The following is an 18,223-nucleotide window of genomic DNA, read 5'->3' on the forward strand; positions in this document are numbered from 1 at the left end:
CGGAAAATCTGTAGGTACCCAAGGGGTTGAGATTTTTAGTCTTTTTGTAAAATATGCTACGGTTTTTAAAGATTTTTTAGTTTTTGAAAAATCTGTTGTATAGGTACCCAGGGGGTGAGATTTTTTGGATTTGAGATTTTTAGTTTTTGAAAAATCTGTTGTATAGGTACCCAGGGGAGTTAGGGGCTGGTCTTGAACACACCGTTTCATTACCACTGTTGGCAGCAATGCTGGAAGCATACAAGATTGCCTTAGCGGGCACAGTTTTGGCCATTTCATATACGTAAGACGAGAGTGGAGTTTCTTCTTTGCTTTCAAAGACTAGTACACTATTATTACGGGTTAATGTCTGGAATGAGCGGGTATTATTATGCCAGGTAGCACTATTGTTGTCTCTTGCGGTGTGCGTAGTCGTCTTCTCCCCACGACCTGCCATGATGCGTTGGTCTGTGTGGGATTGACTGAACGCAACGCAACGATTGCCAACCCAAAAATCAGTCTTCAAAGGTTACAAAATCACTTTAAAAATGTCCACTTGAATCAACAGGTCAAATGATATACACCAGTATAATTACGACTTAAGAATAGGACCTGTAAACGTCACACATACGCTTAATATACAGAGCCTGAAAACACAAGCACACCACCAGAAAGACAGAAAGTAACATACATACATACATACTTATATAGTTCTATAAATCCCGAATTTGCGACTGCTAGTTTCCAGTTCGGGGCATTTCTTTCACAAAAAGCCCCCGTTGCGGATCTATTTTGGATAGACGCGGGAGGCTATATTCAGAAATGAGCGCTTACTTTTCTTTTGGGGTATCTTCCTTCAAAGGCGAAAAAAAAATCGTGGCTAACGAAATTGGCTTATGAAATTGAAACGGAAAAATGATCTTCAGGCCATAATCTTGAATTTCCAGTGAAAAAACGGAGGCCAACCTCTTCAAGAGAGTCAACAGGCGGCGCTATTTCGGTCCGATTTTGCATTGTTTTCTATGGACGCGTATTTGGTGTGGTGCAACCGTAAGGGGGCGAATGTGTCCACGCTTTTGGACTTAGTCGGGTGCCGTCTCGGCTACTGTACCCCGCCGTTGTTTTGAATAGGAGCTGCGCGCTGCCATGCCCGTGCCGTTTGTATGTTTATGTCTGTAAATTTACATGTATGTCCGTGCGCTGAGTGCACCGCAGCCACGGCATTGTATGCAGTCTTGTCGCATCGCGTGGTGGTGAATGGCCATGATCGTGGAAATGTGAGTGTACTTGGACAATACGTTGTATATTGAATGAAATGCGTCAGTGAGCTGGCGTTGCAGGTAGGCTGAAGGTACGAAAGAACTTTAAATTAATATTGAAGTGTTTCTTACCTGGGAATTTTGTGTGGACTAAGTGTTTTGACCATCTAAATTGATCTTTTTGGTGGAACATGGATAATTAAAAGCTGGCAATTTGTGGTACTGAAGTGGTAGCCCAGCTTAGATTACTCATGGAGGAAGGACACAAACTCCTCCATGGTTTACTTCAGGCCCACACCTCCGTTCTCATGTAGGCCTATATCGTACATGTACGTCCGTACGATGCTAACGCGATGCTTTTAATTATCCATGTACGATGCTAACGCGCCAGGGTCATAGCTTGGAGGAACGTGTAGGAGAAAAGACATCAATGGTAATAGTATATATCAATACACCCTCAACACATCAAAAATTCAGTATAAATCAGCCAGACAGGCACAGAAGTGTAATATTTGGTCAAAACAAGAATCTTCTGTGGTTTGAGCGTACATTAAAATTTTGACAATGAAGTATTTTTGTTACACCCCAACTTAGTGTCAACTTGGATTCTTCATATGATCAGACGATTAAAAGTAAGGAGTCAAGACACAAAATACGTAAAGGTATGTTGAATTCAGATTTTTCAGGCTTCAAATTTTGGTGGAAGAGTTTTTCAGGATGACTTGACATGTAAAGTTAAAAGAAAAATAAAGACAATTTACCGCAAACTAACGCACCTGCAATGGTCATGTATCTGCATGTGCAGTGGGCATGTTTAAACTGAAGTGGCGTCACTCTTATGGACCGGATAATACATGTACTGTAGTAGTAGGGATTGGAGAGTTCTGGACCACACCCCCCTTTTCACCGTTTTCAGCAAAAACCCCTGGGTAGTACATCGGCTCAAAAAATCGAGGGAATCCCCTAAAAATCTGGAATTCCAGATTTTAACGGTTTTCCCTGGGTACCTCATCGACCCCAAAATCCAGCTCTAAAAATACCAGGTAAATATATACCTTCTGAGTCAAAACCCCTTTTCACCCACACGTGCTGGGGATTTCCACTTCATTGACCTTGAACTTTTGACCCCGGCGCACTTTTGTGTAAACAACTCGTGACTAGCGCTGATCGCACCAGCAATCACTCACAAACAAAAAAGGGACTTCCCGTCGATCTGAACTCGTGACCTCTACTTAAAGCATGGCTCTGTTCAAAGCAAAACACGCTATGTTTACAACCGCCTTAAATAAATGGCCTATTAATAAAAGATGACTGATGCAGAACTTTGTCACTTGCTGAATCTAAAGGAAGTACACATAGCAGGATCTCAAAAACAAAGTAAACCGATACCTCCTTGTAACCACCAAATACTCGAAATAGATGAAAGATACGCGTGTAAACATTGTGGTCTAATTTTTGGGTTTGCTTCGCCCACTTCTTTCACCCCCGCCGACATGGGAGATAGATACTACAGGCATCACGTTTGGAGGAAACCGCTGCCACCAAAATCGAGAAAAACCCTACAAAAATATAACATTTGTTTTAAAAACGGCGAAGCGGGTGAAATAGAATATAAGTTAAACCAAGTTTTAAACGGTAAGATCTCTCGAGGTAAACCGTTGAAGGCTTTAATCGCGGTGTGTTATCAAGAGACAACTGGGGAAACCGAATCTAAAGTAAAAGATCTATTTCAAGTTTCGGATAAGCACTGGGAAAAGTTTTTAAAGAGTTTATAATATTAAAATGGAGACCCACACATTTCACTTGACTAAAAATCCGCAGACATTTAAACTTAAAAACGAGATCAAAAATGAAGAAGGGACCAAATGTATTTGCGTTAAAAATATTCAGCTTGAAAAAAGTTTTTTAACATTACGAGAGAGACAGAGATTGAGTGGGGAGTAAAAGAGGAGACAGCTGAGGAGCCTGGTGCAGATGGGTTAGTAGATTTAGAATTGGTAAAAAAATATGTACCAAGTATTTTAGGGCACGGTGGTTTCCCCGATTTTGGTAATAGTTTGAGAAACGTAATAGAAATATTTGTAAGCTGTTATGTAACAACTTCAGATTTTTTAAAAATCCAACATAAATATATTGCTAATGGGGCCTTTAATGTTAAACGAGTGAAGGTCATGAGAAGCATGATGCTTTCTATTTTGCAAGCTTTTAGACTTGGTTATTCTAATTTTATACAAGGTAGAGAAGAGTACATACTTTCTTCTGTTTTTGACCCTGGAGAAACGGGTGAGGAAAATACAGTGAGAATAAAAGAACGCATTTTAGGAAGTTTTAATGTTGCTGCAAAAGATCGTTCTAGTTTAATGAGTATTTTTTTTGGTGACGGAGGGGCCATGAGTTTGATTGAAGAAATTGAGATTACGTTTACATCGGTACTTATAACTACTGATGATCTTATTTTATCAGCGAATGTGCTCTTGGGATTGATTTTGGGGCTTGACGGTATATTTGATACACTAGATTACGGAAGCGCTCTATCGAATCAACCACCAAACGTCGACAGTCTCTCGACCGAAATGAAAAGAAAGTATGTTTGGTATTCTAGTGAAAGTAGATTAGTTCTTGCGCCTGGTGAACTTGTTGAAGGTGATGGGCAACCAAATGATCGTGTGGACCCCATATTTAACCGGCTTTTTTCAAAGCGAGCGTTTGAGTCAGTGAACGTCTCGGGGCCGAGTGGTTCTGTTGTCCTTGAACCCGGTTATTACGATATCGACTGGTTTGATTTTATTTTAAACGCCATCCCAGGTGTTAGTTTTAAAGTTCACGAAGAGTCTCAAGCAGTTGCCCTGGTCCTTTTTGACCCTTTTTTAAAACTAAAACTAAACAAACACGTGGGCCAATTGCTCGGTCTGCCCCAAGACGAACTACAAAACTCGGTTGTACACAAAGGCAACTACAATACCGAACGCATTAAATATCTGTTTATACACTGTGAGCAGCTCGACCCAGATTATAATTTTCATGATGGGAAGTCTTCAACGGTACTCAGCATCAGAGACACAGACCTGTGCAATTTAGAGGTCAACCCCACCTGTAAAAGACTCATAGATCGAAACATAGACGAACTCACCTTTTCTTTAAGAAACGACATGGATAGGTTAGTAAGCGGTAAAGGAGACGGAATTTTGCTCGAGGTGAATATTTTTTAAAACTCTTAATTATAAAAGATGACGACTAATATCTGTCCAAATTTACCATCAAACAAAACGAGTGAAACGAGTATTCTGAACAAAAAAGGGATTTCCCCATACCCGACCATTAAATTTTGGGAAAGGAGCGAAGCGAACAACGATCGAATCGGAAACCAAAATATACAGACTCCGAAAGATCGAAGAAATTAAATCTCAAATCCAAAGAGAACGCGACGCGAGGGAAAACAGTTACAAAAAAAATCAAACGACTTTTAACCGCACTCGGATACGTGGAGTACGGCGTGGAAGCCCTGGGCGCGACCTCGGCAGCCGTCGGCATTCCCGCCATTTTGGGCGTCGTTACCGGACCCGTCGGACTTGTGATGGAAGGCATCGCTATCGGTGCGTTTGGCACTTACGCCATATTGAAATACACCTCCCGTAGACTCGTCCACAAAACTAAAAAACACGACCAAATTCGAATGTTGGCAGACGCTAAATTAAACACCATCAAGGAATACGTATCTCGCGCGATTGAAGACGGTGATATATCCCAGGAGGAATTTGTCCTTATTTTATCCGAGCTGAAAAAGTTCAACGAAATGAAAGAAAAGATCAGATCAAATTCTTCTACAAAATTGAAAGCGAGCGAAGCGAGCACTAAAGAAGAATTCGAACGTCAAGTCAAGAGAGAGCAGAAGCGCTAGCCAACGAACGGGCGGCGGTTTTAAAATGTGATCATATGAAAAAACTTGGCGAATAACTTTAACAAAGTCGGTTAAGTTCGAAGAGAAACCAGAATTACCACCCGCTTATCGAGAAGCGAGCGAAGCAAGCGAAGCGAGCATTATTCTGATCAACCCGACCATTTTCACCCAACCGACGGCCCCTCCTTTTTTAAAATAAATGGGAACCAACTTTAGTCAGTTTAACATTGTAGTCAACAAAGACAATTCCTTTACAGTAAACCTCATTGACATGACAACACCTTATAAATTACCAAAAGTTACTACGGACGAAGTTATAGAACGCTGGAAAGAAGACCAGATGTCGTTTTACCAAAACCAAATTAACTTTGCGGTCTATTGTGCGACGACGGCATGCGGAGTAGACTTTGGGAGAATCGTTGACACGGATCCATATACATCTGCCTTGTACAACTTTCACGTATATTACATGGTTAGAAGAATCTTTCATTTGTGTGATATTAAATTGCCCACCCGATTGATAATTATTATGATAGCGAAAAATTTTTGGACATTTGTAGAGATTTTAGAGTTGACTCGGACATGAGCTTTAGGCAAACCGTTGACCCCCACACAAATGGCCTTGGTTCAGCTTATTATTTTGACCGAGACGGTTCGATGGACACGGGTGTTAGGAGGTGGTTACCCGTTCCAGGTGGTGACTTTGATCCAGACGCGCTTTCTCCTATGCCCGAAAAATATAAAAGATATAAAGAAATGGACGAAGAATTGGGGGATGGAGGCTCGTTAGAGCGACTTTTAGGTTATCACTACAGCCTCGAGCCAGAAGATCACAAGGTTACGAGTTGGCATTATACACCAGTTAACTCTGGCAAAACGGTACAATATGTAGTAGAATATATCGAGCAAGACTCAAAAGCCACTACTACCGGGTGGTGGGGTCTTATACCTCGCAAAAGGACTCAGTTGACGGACGTGGGAATTAGAAAAGGGAATGAATCAATTCGAGCTTGTGTCTACGCGTTCCTCGGGGCACAGGCACAGACCAGGACAAGCGTTTTGGCCACCGGCACCAGATTAGACGCGCAACGGCAATTTATCATGATCATGGAATCTTTAATCAATTCAGCTCCCGACCTCGAACGATCTATCAACCAATTTCAAGATTCGTTACAATATGCTAAAACCCCATAAGACTATGTAATCGGTCTGAGTTTGTATATAATCCCGTCAGACATGGACTTACGCATAGGTACATTTGAGGGTTACAACAATTTCAAATCGCGACAGCAGACATGCAGACTGGATATGTACCGGGTTTAAATTTGAGGCCCGAGGTTAAGGACAGTTTTGCAGAAGAAACGAAGCGAACGAGCGAAGCGAGTGGAGCAACGAGCATTACCGAAATCATTCCTGTACCAAAACCAAGCATCATTCCTGTACCAAAACCAAGCATCGCCCCAGCTCCCCCTTCTAAAAACTGTCCTTAACCATCAGAGCCGTTGCCGTGGGTGTCATCGGTTTTACGATATACATGTATAAAATTTAACTTAAACGGTTTGATTTAAGGCATTAAAAAAAAAAACCTCTCCCCAAATTTGAGGTGAGGTTTAATCTTTTTTTTGGCCCTATTTACCCATTCTTTTGCACATACGTCAAAATCAAAACACCCACGCCTACAAACAAAGTCCACAGATGCTCTGCCACCCATCCGACCGCTTTACTCGCCACGTTAAAAATCCAACTCAAAACGCTACCGATGATTCCGGGCAAAGCGCCAAAAGCTTTCAACCCGAGTTTCTTCGACACGTTTGCCAGGTTCCACAGTTGACGTTTGATCCAATCGGTAATTCCACCTTTGGAAGGAGGGGCCGGCGTTGGTTTAGGTGCAGCTGTGCTCGTTGCTCCGCTCGCTCCGGCAGCTCTGACGCTAGCTACGATGCTGCTAACGATGGTACTTACTGCTAAACTAAAAGCCGTTAAAATGCTTACGATCGTGACGCCTTGTTCTTTAAATAAAATATTAATTCGTTCGCGTAGTGTTAAATCCGAATCCATCACTGCCGTAATCGTTTCTTTAATTCGATTAATTTGACTCCTCAATTGATCGGTATTTCTATTGATGACTTCTAATCTACCCCGTCTTTCGACTCGTAAGTCGTCCAATTGCTGTTGAAGTTCAGTACGTTCTCCTTCAGATGTCGCTTCTTCCAACTCGGCTTCGACCTGTTGAATTTTTGCGTCTAAATTATCTAATTTTCCTTGATTTAAAATTAATTCTCCTTTTACCGTTTGTAACGATTCGTCTCAGGCGACCAACTCACGATAGTTTAATCCTTCTGTTTGTATCTTGGGTGAGCTCTTCTACAATGTCACTGACTTGGTCTGATGGGGAAGCTCTTCCATAGGAATGCTCTCGGGTCGAATGGATTTTAAGTTTGATTTAGCTTTTTCTACACTTAATCCAAAACTTTCAAACCCTAGTTCTTCTCTAACAAATTTTTGAGCTTCACCCCTTCCGGTGTATCCAGCGTTTTTAGCGTTTTCAACAGTTTTGTCAAGCTTAACAAACTTATTTGGATTGTCCATGCAGGTCAACAGCACATTACCTTTGTCGCCCATGTAAAATAGGCCTTCACCATCACGATATTCAAATTTTGTGTAGATAGGTCGCGATGGTTTATCTTCTCTGTCGCTAAAGTGTTTATAAAATTTATTTACTTCATCTTCAATATTAAGTCTTCATCTTCAGTGAGCCCCCGTCGTAGATCTTCCACAAGGCTTGTTTCTCGTTGATCCGAGGGTAGACCATTCTCAACAAAATCTTGGTCGTCTTGTTTGTCCTATTCTAATTCTTCTTGTTCACGCTCTTGTTCCATTTCGAATCCCTCTTCCTCCATTTTAAAATAAGGAAACTTAACTACTACTCATAGGAAAACTCGCGGGCAATATACCTTGCGCTACCAACCAACCCTGGGTGGCCAATGCACCGCTAGACAGCGCGGTCAATTTCAACGCGTCTTCGGCAGATAATTTATTTAGATCCGGCGGTTTGATTTTAAATAGCTTGCTCGATAGCATGGCGTAACCCATGGAGATTGCCGAAACGACTGCACTGTGGTAAGCAGTGTTGACGATTCCGTTTACGTCGATTGATTTAGCGTTACTCATATTTAAAAATAAGGAGTTCTTAAATTTATTCCATATCTAAAATCTGTTCTTCAATTTTATTTTTTTGGCTCGAGTTTGCTTTGTTTTGGTCGCTTTTTGGTTGAACTAATTGGTTCTTGTTTGTTTCGGCTTTCATGGGTGTCAACTTGTTTTTCCAAATTAAATAGACCGCAAGCGCTCCAATGGCCAATCCACCAAATATCAAGTTTCTGTTCTCGATGACTGTTTGATAAATTTTATTTTCTGAGCTGAAGTTCTGGTTGCTCTCTTCGCAGCTCGCTTCACTCGCTAATTTTATCTTGGCGAGCTGTTCATCTTTTTGTTGTGCTCGGCTAATTTCTTACCTTGTTCTACATGCTTCGGATTTTTAACGTGTACTTTATTTTTAGTTTCCGTCTGTACGTTCTTCTTTACCGGAGTGTTTGCTGGGTTGGTTGGAATACTCGTTTCGCTCTTTTCATTCGCTTGTTCGTTCGTTGACATCTTCTTTTAATATAACAGAGCTTTTGTTGAATTCCAGGTGTTTAGTGGTAATCAGCATAGCTGGAAGTGGTGACAGATACACTCCGTACTTGTAACAGATCTCGGTAAGTAAGTGACCCATGGTCTGACTGATAATCCGGTGGTCGTTTAGGTCTTTGGTCAGCGCTCCTTCAGACGTTAAGTTGACGTTAAACCCCAGTAGATCGATTGGAGTAGCTATACCGAGTAAGCGAGAGTAGAGGCTCAAAATCGCATTACCTAGAGTTTTAACGATCTCTTTGCCAAATTTAACTTCGTACAAATTGAATAGCTTCTCTTGGTCTTTGGTTGACAGAGCTTCAATCTCTTTAATCAAGGATTCTTTACCTAGGTACTTCTTACTTTCGCCAGAGGCAGCTATCGAACAGAGTCCATCTTTGACGCTCGCTACGCTCGCTTCGGTTGATTCGCTTTTTGAATCGGTGAGAATGCTTTTGATGTTGTCCATTTAAATATATACATTTGAAATTTGTTGTAGGTGTGCTTTAGGCGTAGGTACTCGACTGTGTAGTAGGTCAAGTTAGCTGCTATAACTAGTTGAATAAGTAGTTGAACTAGCTCAAACATTGTTGCTTATTTGTAAAATAAAAAAAGTTATAACCAGGCTGACGTAGCCTAGCTATAACAAAAGTTAAGTAGTAAGTTAGCTACAATAACTAGCTTTCAAATCTTTAGATGACGTGACAATTAATTTAGCAGACTTTTTAGCGTTGTTACACTTTAAACAGCTAAGCACAATGTTAGACTTAATGTGACCAGTAGAGTTATCTAATTGTTCAATGGTGCATAGATCGTCTTTATATTCGATAAGCTGCATCTGTACCTCACAATCTGGGTAAAAGCAGCAAGGATAATCTTCAATCAGGCCACGGCAGAAGTCTGTGTCAATAAAACAATCGGGATCAAATCTATTGTATTTTGTATCTGATTGGCGGCAATGATAAATCCATCTTTGAATTGTCAGTTCAATTGGATCTGAGCAAATTTTACAATCTTCTCTCCGTTTTTCGTGAATACAAATTGATGCCCCGTCACATTTAACGCATTGATTTCTTCGTTTCCCGTGTTCACAAATTGATGCCCCGTTGCATTCAACGCATCGAGATCTTTGTCTTCCATGTTCACATATTCCTGACCCACCACAATTAACGCACTGTGATTTCTGCTTCCTGTGTTCACATATTCCTGAACCACCACATTCAACACATTGTGATTTCTGTCTCCCATGGGGGCACTTGTTTAACTCTTTGATACCGTTTTACTTTAACTAAACAATCGTTACAAGTCTCGTTAATTTTACCCGTTTTCTGCATTTTAAAGTTTGATGAGTCCAGGAGCCAACGACACTAAGCACAATTTTTTTTATTTTCAATCATATTCTACACTTTTATTAAATATAACTAAAATATTTCTCATTTTTACTGAACGAGATAATTCACCGGCGGTTCTGTATTTAAAATTAGCTTACTAAATTTCACGTCGCGCAAATATTTTTTTATTTGATCTCGTTTTTCATCCGGTACTACGTCGTTTTCGTCGAGACATTGGTCAAAGGACGATCTCTCTTTGCAATGAAAAATAGCGGTCCAGGCAGTATTCTCTCTAAAATCTTTTAAAACGGAATTATACTTTTGGGTAAGTAGCCAGCAGCTGTGAAGGTAATGTCGGCCCGAGAACGCCATCTTACTGAGAGCGCACGTATTGTTATTCTTGGACCTCTTTCGATACTTAATAAATTGATCAGCTGCGCATTCGTCAATGATAAACAACGTGTTCGTTCCATCGAAAATCTTTTGATAAAGTTCGATTGCCTCGTTTAATTCTAGTCTTTCCCGATCTAAATCACACAGATAAACGTTTTTGTCGGTGTATATCCACGGCCATTCTAAATAGTTTTATTCTTAAAAAGGACAGATAATCATGATAGCTTCAAACGCAAATTTATGTTCAGTCTCTAAAAGATTTAAAATCCAGTTAGTCTTCCCACTACCCGTCTTACCCACGATCAAGGCACAGTGGGGTAATTTATACCATTCACTTTGTTCACTCATTTTAATAAACCAAACTCTTAAAGTTTCCTTCTTCCACCGTGAGTTTAGAATCCATCACCAGGAACACGTACATCGTCAGAGGTCCCGCGGTTACGCTCGCTCTTTCCATTTGAATCGATATATCCCCGCCGCCGCCTCGTGGCCTACCCGATCCGTGAGCGCTGTTATCGTCGGAACTTCTGAAATCGAGCGAGAGACCGTACTTATCTCTTAAGTATTCGGCCATATCGTTTAGGTCCTTGGCCACCGCTCTCGCCAATTCTCTATCCGAATCGCCAAAATATTTTGTAACTTCATTCCAATGTTGATATTCAAACAGACCCCGCGAGTACATTTAATTTAATTTAACCTTATTTTAAAAATGGCTAGTGCTTTGATGATGGTGGGAGGAGTGATAGTAAATGCCTTGGCATTCACGGGCTCAAATTTTTTATTTAGCAGTTTATAAAAAAACGGTGAAGCAAGCGGAGCGAGCGAACGAAAGCGTCACGACCTAGCGTTAGAGCAATTGGCGCAAGCAAAACAAGAGTGGGAACAAAACCGCGTACACATGCTAGACTTTTTAAACGAATGAATGCGACAAGAACGCGCAAGTCAGCAGACATCTGTAAACGTGGGCGAAGCCCTACGAGCTTATTCGGAATTGACCAGTAAGAGTATCACGCCGTTACCGCCAAAGCCTAAATTGTCCGATTTTTACGAGCCTTCCGAGGATCAAAAGATTCGCGAGTTTGTTTGGATTATATCCGGGATGGCCTTGGTCGGTTTCTTAGCTTATCGATTTTCGTAACTTTAAAAACTAGTATTTTTAAAATGGACCAAACTTTTAAAAATTATTTTACAGCCCACAGGGTTACTGGCGAGGAGAAAGCGCGGTCGATCATCTACACGAAAAGACCGGTGCTGACAAATCAAAAAAGCAGGCCATTTGGCAAATATATTTACCAAAACCAAATTACGTACCCAGACCTACAATGTTGCAATCAGAATCGTTCGAACCTAATTACGCACATCAAATGGACGTATTTTATTTACCCTGGGACCGCGTTAAAAGAAAAGCATTTAAGTACGCTTTGACCGTGGTAGACGTGGGTTCCCGGTATAAAGAAGCCGAGCCGTTGACCAGTAAAACCGCCGAGCAGGTGAGCGAAGCGACCAAGAAAATTTACGAGCGACCACCTCTGACTTGGCCCAAATTCGTAATGGTGGACTCAGGATCTGAATTCAAAGGCGAGTTTAAAAAGTTAATGGTAAAACACGGAGTAGAAATTCAAGTGGGTGTGCCGCGTGTTCACAGATCTCAAGGAATCGTGGAAAGGTTTAACCGCACTTTAGCCGAGCGTTTATTCGGCCACCAATACGCTCAAGAAATGATAAACGTGGGTGAGCGAAGTGTTTGCCCCAGGTCGTGAAATCGTTAAACGAGGAAAAAACGCGTTTAATCGATGCCGTTGCTGCAGAAGCTATAAAATTAGCAAGCGTAGCGAGCCAAACACCCAGTGCACCTGTAAGAACTACCCAAAGAGAACTTTCTCCAGACGCGGTCGTTAGGTACCTCTATTACCCGGGCGAGCAAGAGGGCGACACCGTCAGAAGGGCAACAGATCCGGTCTGGTCCGTGGACGTTTACCAAATTGAAAAGCGCACCAGTCAATTTAAACGGGTGAATGGCAAGCGGATAAAAACGGGCCCAACTTTATATTATCTGTTAAACGGTCCAAATAGAAGTTTCATCAAAGAGGAACTTCAGGTCGTACCCGAGGATACCGAATTACCGAATTAGCTTATGCCCATAAGCTAACGTATCGATTCCATTCAGCAATATATAGCGGTTTGTGTCCAATGGCGAGAGGCTTAGTTTGTTTTGCGACAGAGTAAATATCTGATGTTTATCTGATCTAAATAATTGCTGTTTATTGAAATAAGAAACCCGGTCAAATAGGCAGCTTTTATACATCTCGTGGGTTAACCGTTTCTCGGTTACTACTTTTGTGACCCCTTTCGCCTTCTTTAAATTTTGTTCTAAAATTGTTTTGCCACCAAATTCGTCTTTCATTTTGCCTATGACTTTTTTATTTTTGGTGCTGTAAAGTCGATGATCGGGCGGGTAATTACTAAAGTCAAATAATGAACGATTTTTACTCAGGTAGCCGACCAAGGAATGCTCGCTTTGCTCGATCTGAACTAATAGAGAATCAGTGTCCGTGTAAAGTAAGCGTACCCCCTCACCGAAATTTGCTTTCAGCTCGTTGTAATAAAAATCGTACATCAACGTTTTTGAGATATCGAGAATACTTACACTGCAATAGATTGGCTTATTTAATTTTGTTTTGGTTCGGTACATCTCCACAAACGAAAGCTCGCACTCCTCAAGTGGTACCGTCGATTTGTAATTTGGTTTATAAGTTAATTTTCTGTATTTGTCAGCATCTTGTACGTCCCTCAGTAAATGACCGTCAATTCGATATCTGACATTTTCCATCGTCTTGCCAAAGACCGAGTTGTTCATCAATTTGAAAAAGTCTGTCTCAAAATCAGACTTGGCCAATTTGTGCAATTTTGTGTTTTTATCGATGTAGCTATTCATCCACGGCTTTTGACGGAATTTCAATACTCGGTGAACTTCTTTGATCCACAACCCGAGATTGAGATATTTTTGCAATGTACGATAATGGCACACATATTTTCGTTTGGTGTCCAAAGTGGCCACTAGTTTGTCTACCGAGGTTGCTTCGCTCGCTACTCCGTTGCTAATCAAATTTTGTTGATAGCTTGAAAGCCATTCGTGCGGTACCGACATATTTTCGGGTGCAAGTGGAAAGTCATTGTGTTTGTCATGGTGACGTTCCGGGTAATCCATAGTCGTCAGTTAGTCGCAACTCTTGGATGTAATAGTACGTAAATTTTTCTAAGTCCGTTTCCCAGGTAAATTCCCCTACAGGCAGATATTTGCTCATCGCCCAGCCGTATAAATTATTTGTGTCTAGGTACATGATCTGTGACTCTGGCTTATCGGGGTCGTAATCAGGTACTGTAGTTCTGGATTATTGGCCTTTGCATATCGCTTGGCTCCCACACTCGAAATACCACCTCTTTTTGCCCTTTCAAAGAACAAGTGCTTATCAATGTCTGTCAGTAGTTCCAATTGTATACCCGAATGTTTTAACAGTGCATCCCACGATAGACCCGGTGACGTGTAATAGTTGGCCGGGTCAAGGCCGTCGTGTTGTTTACAGACTTTACGGAAGTTTTCAAAAACAGCCGCTAGCAATAACACGTCCGTTTCCGCGTATAGGTCATGGTAGTCGCCTAGGTTTTTACAGCCAAAGGCTTGCCATACTGTTTCCGCACGAGCGTATTCTTGCTCGGTCACGGTGGACTGCTTCAAAGAGCTATAGAAAGCGTCTATAGGCGGGAGTTTTGTTTCTTGAAATCGATCAAAGGAATCGATATATTCATAAGGGTAAATTCCTTTTTCCAACAATAAATGACTGTTATTTGGAAACCTTTCATATAGTAAGTTAAAATCATCGGGTGAACAATTTTTAACCAACCGATCTAGCGAAGCCGCCATGAAATGAAATGAGTCTAAAAATCTGAGTTGGCCAAAAGAAAACGAAATGTAATTTTCAGTATTTTTAGCGATTAAATTAATTGATTTCCCGTAAAATTTGTGAGCGCCTTGCATGATTAAATGCGCATCATATTTTTCTAAATTATGTAAGATCGTCAGAATGGGTGTTTGATCGACCACTATTCTTAACTTGAGATTACAACTAGCGTGCGCTGGGCCTCGGTACTTCCCCGTCACGTGACAATGATCTCTAACCTTTCTAAAATTATTGATGGGCTTTTTGCACGTCATACATACCCATTCTCTGAAATCAGCTTCATTTTTATGACAGAAATCAATTTTGTCAGATTTTGTTTTTGGTTCATTTGGAATGTCACACTGACATTGAGATTCTTCCGCTCGCTTCGCTCGATCTATCAACTTTTCGCAGATCCAACAGCTATTACATTTTTCGTAGATTTTTTGTAACTGGAGTGACCAGATCAACTTCGCTTTATTTTTAAACGTTTCGTTGATCTTCTTTGTTTCCTGAGAAAGTGACCGTACAAAATTAACAGCCGTACGTCTTTTGCCTAGTGCAAACTCCATCACATCTGACGACCGCGTATGAGTAACCGCAAGGCTTGTGAATCTGTGTTTTGAGAGTGTTTGTATCTGTCGGCGATAGTTTTTCTAAAACAGACTCAAAATCGGCATAAATGACAAAAGGGTTGTCTTGTTTATTTTTGTAATTTTTAAACTTGAGTATATTTTCGCCTTTGACCGGCAACTCGACTGTACATGTGGGAACGTTTAAGCCTTGACAATCTTCTTTGTGTCTGGTTAACTTTTCTTCCATTTGGAAATCCGACATGCAATTGAAACACCGGTGTTTTTGGCCATTATGATGATCGCTATCACTTGTCAACCGAGAAAAATTTTTAATCCAACAATAGTGATTTTCTTCATCTCGGGTAAAATTGATCGGTTCTTCTGGACGCTTGCTTTTGTACAGAATGTAAAGACCGTCTTTTTTGGTGTAACCAAACACATTGATCGCCAAGTTATTTTGCGATTCGATACGTGGGATTTGTGAAATCGGTGTTGGAAAGCTTATGTTTGTAAAATTTAAACCATCTGACCCCTTCGGCATGTAAGTTGAAGGCCGCTCGTCATGTATTTTATATTTTGGATTTGTTTCCAACTGACTTTTGACATCGTCTGAATATAACTTTAAAGCTGCCCGCAACGCCCATCGGCTACATTCTTGATCTTTATTTTGGACGTTTATGATTGCTTTTTTGTCTCCAAATTCTTTAGGCAACGGAATGTAAGAAGAACCCACTGGATTATATTTAACCACGTTGATGTAGAAAGCGACAACTTTGTCAAAGATCCAACCCGAGCCTTTTTGTGTATGAGCCTCCACCTCTTTTATTTGTTTTTCCCTCTTTTCAGTGAATGCGTTTTAAACGTCGGCTTTATTTGCGACTGCATCATTGTCGCTCGGAAAGGGGAATACGCCAAATTCAGTTTTTTCAGGTTTTTCCAATCTAAACTGAACTTTGATATTTGTTTGCAATTTGTACGAACCAATTTCTTTTAGTTCTTCCAAAGCTCTTTTCTCGATGACAGTTTTGTAAAAATCAAAAAAGTGCACGAGGTCATATTCAAAGAAACGGGTATCAATTCCCAATTGCGAAAATTACCCTGAAAGCGCCTGACGTTTCTAATGTCGACTTCTGCAATTTCCTCGGGCTGAGTGTAAGCTTTAATCGCTTCAATAAAGTCCTGTTTGACATATCTGTCTTTTTTTGCAAAAGGAATATTATATTTTTGTACCGTTTTCAACAGCTGCGGATATGACTGACGCGGGAGGTACCTAAATTGTTTTTGATCTGCCCGTATAGCTTCAATGAGCTCGGGTTTAGTGTGAGATTTACGGGTTTTGGTTGTTTTTGGTGCCGGTAATGGAATATTATACCGCTTGACAAAATCTTCTAAAAATGCCTTCTTAAATCGATTAAAGGTCGTTAGTAGAGGTCGGTGTTGTGGGTTGCTCATGTCTCTATTTATAATTAGGTTTTGAAAATTTTTATCATTTTTTCTAACGACTTGACTTGACATTTTTTTTTGTATATTGTTATTTTTATATAGAGGCCATTTATTTAAGGCGATTGTAAACATACAGTAGCGTGTTTTGCTTTGAACAGAGCCACGCTTTAAGTAGAGGTCACGAGTTCAGGTCGACGGGAAATCCCTTTTTTGTTTGTGAGTGATTGCTGGTGCGATCGGCGCTAGTCACGAGTTGTTTACACGAAAGTGCGCCGGGGTCAAAAGTTCAAGGTCAGTGAAGTGGGAATCCCCGGCGCGAGTGGTGGGTGAAAGAGGAGGAGGTCCAGAACTCTCCTATCCCTATTACTACTGTGTCGACTCCGCGCGAGCACACATTGGAGTGCAACACAGAGAACCTCTGTTTTGATGCAGATACGGGGCACTAATATAAAATCTCTCTGTGGCATCACTCCCAACTATACTGGGCCTGTCCCAACTACAACACTTAGGTCTAGTTTGCATGTGCACATAAAGGCATCATGTGCTGAAGTTATATTGTGTTCATTGTCCTATCATACATGACCCTCTCTGCAAAAAAGGGTAATACTGTAAGTCGCACATTGCCAGAACATGTTATAGCCTGTTCTATTTGAAGAGTGCAAAATTTCTTCCAAAACATGATTTTGTGTTTTTCCTTGAATAGCTTCTGTGACATTTATATCTTCAGAATTACTGACTACAAACATGGATTCTGATGAATAGAGATGAGAAATTGATCATTCAGTAGGAAATCCTACAAAGCATTGTGTTTCCAAGTGCTACACTTTTTGAGCTTTTTCTCGAAAAGTGCTTTTATTGCAGTGGATATAAATGTCTATACCTCCAGAACACAGCGCACTACAAGGGTCATTTATATATCAAATTGTAGCTTGTGATGTACAGAATCCAGCCATGTCAAAAACTCCTAACCTGAGTATGGCGACTTATTACCCATTTTTCTAGAGCTGGTCATATATTTTAGATGAACTGTGTCAGGTGCAAGATTCGTAAACCTGGATAAGGTTGAGAAATTTTCTGTAGAAGTTGGTCAACAATAGTTGGGCTAGCCCAACTGCAGCACCATAACTGGGTCTGTCCCAACTAAAGTTGGGGTGTAACATTTTCACTCGAAAAATTACCTCTAAGCATTGTAGCTGTTGACTGCCATTTTGCCTTCCAACAGAACTTGGACAGTACCATTAGGTAGGTATGGGTGAAGGTGATGCAGATACTGTGCATGGGCACATTTTAAATGTTCAGCTATAAAGGCGTGAATAAATTATCATGGAGATAAGCGAAAACCAATGAAAGACTTTTAGGGGAAACGGGTAAATTCCCAATCCGATCTGTTTTATGTTGTTTTATCATATAATATATTACCCCTTTTGGTGTAATGGTCTAAGCTGCCCTAGCGGCAACATGGCTGCTGAGTTCTTAGCTGTTTCAAGAGTCTAACCTATTGTAGTTTAACCAAAGTGTCCTCCAGAAAAACGTTTTATGGTCAAACACTGCTTCTTTTAATTTTGAACGTGTTTTAGAGGTTTGGCAGTGTGTTGATGGTATTATGCATGTTGATGGTGTGTTATCCGTAATTAGTGAGACCACATCATCTTTCATCATTTTCTTCTAGCCTAACATCTGTGATCATGTAATTGCCAGGTCCGTAATTTTGCCACCTATTGTCAGTCTACTGCAC

At 40.8% G+C, this 18,223-nt stretch overlaps 1 protein-coding gene across 8 annotated transcripts in view; it reads left to right on the plus strand.

Moving 5' to 3' along the window:
* The first annotated feature begins 1,161 nt into the window (after positions 1-1,161).
* cul2 (cullin 2) overlaps positions 1,162-18,223 on the plus strand; it is a 78,302-nt gene continuing 61,240 nt past the window's right edge. Inside the window, exons 1-4 of one of the 8 annotated variants that reach the window (XM_022244204.2) lie at positions 1,162-1,256; positions 1,833-1,900; positions 8,828-8,894; positions 9,181-9,251. The gene's annotated coding sequence lies outside the window, so the exon portion shown is untranslated. Of the gene's footprint in view, positions 1,331-1,832; positions 1,901-8,827; positions 8,895-9,160; positions 9,252-18,223 lie in introns of all 8 variants that reach the window. The other 7 variants (XM_022244202.2, XM_022244199.2, XM_022244197.2 and 4 more) reach the window with 7 other exon arrangements.

The sequence above is a fragment of the Acanthaster planci genome, linkage group LG17 (genome assembly GCF_054643075.1).
Source record: "Acanthaster planci isolate LZ-2023a linkage group LG17, COTS_SCS, whole genome shotgun sequence".
In the NCBI taxonomy this organism is placed as follows: Eukaryota; Metazoa; Echinodermata; class Asteroidea; order Valvatida; family Acanthasteridae; genus Acanthaster; species Acanthaster planci.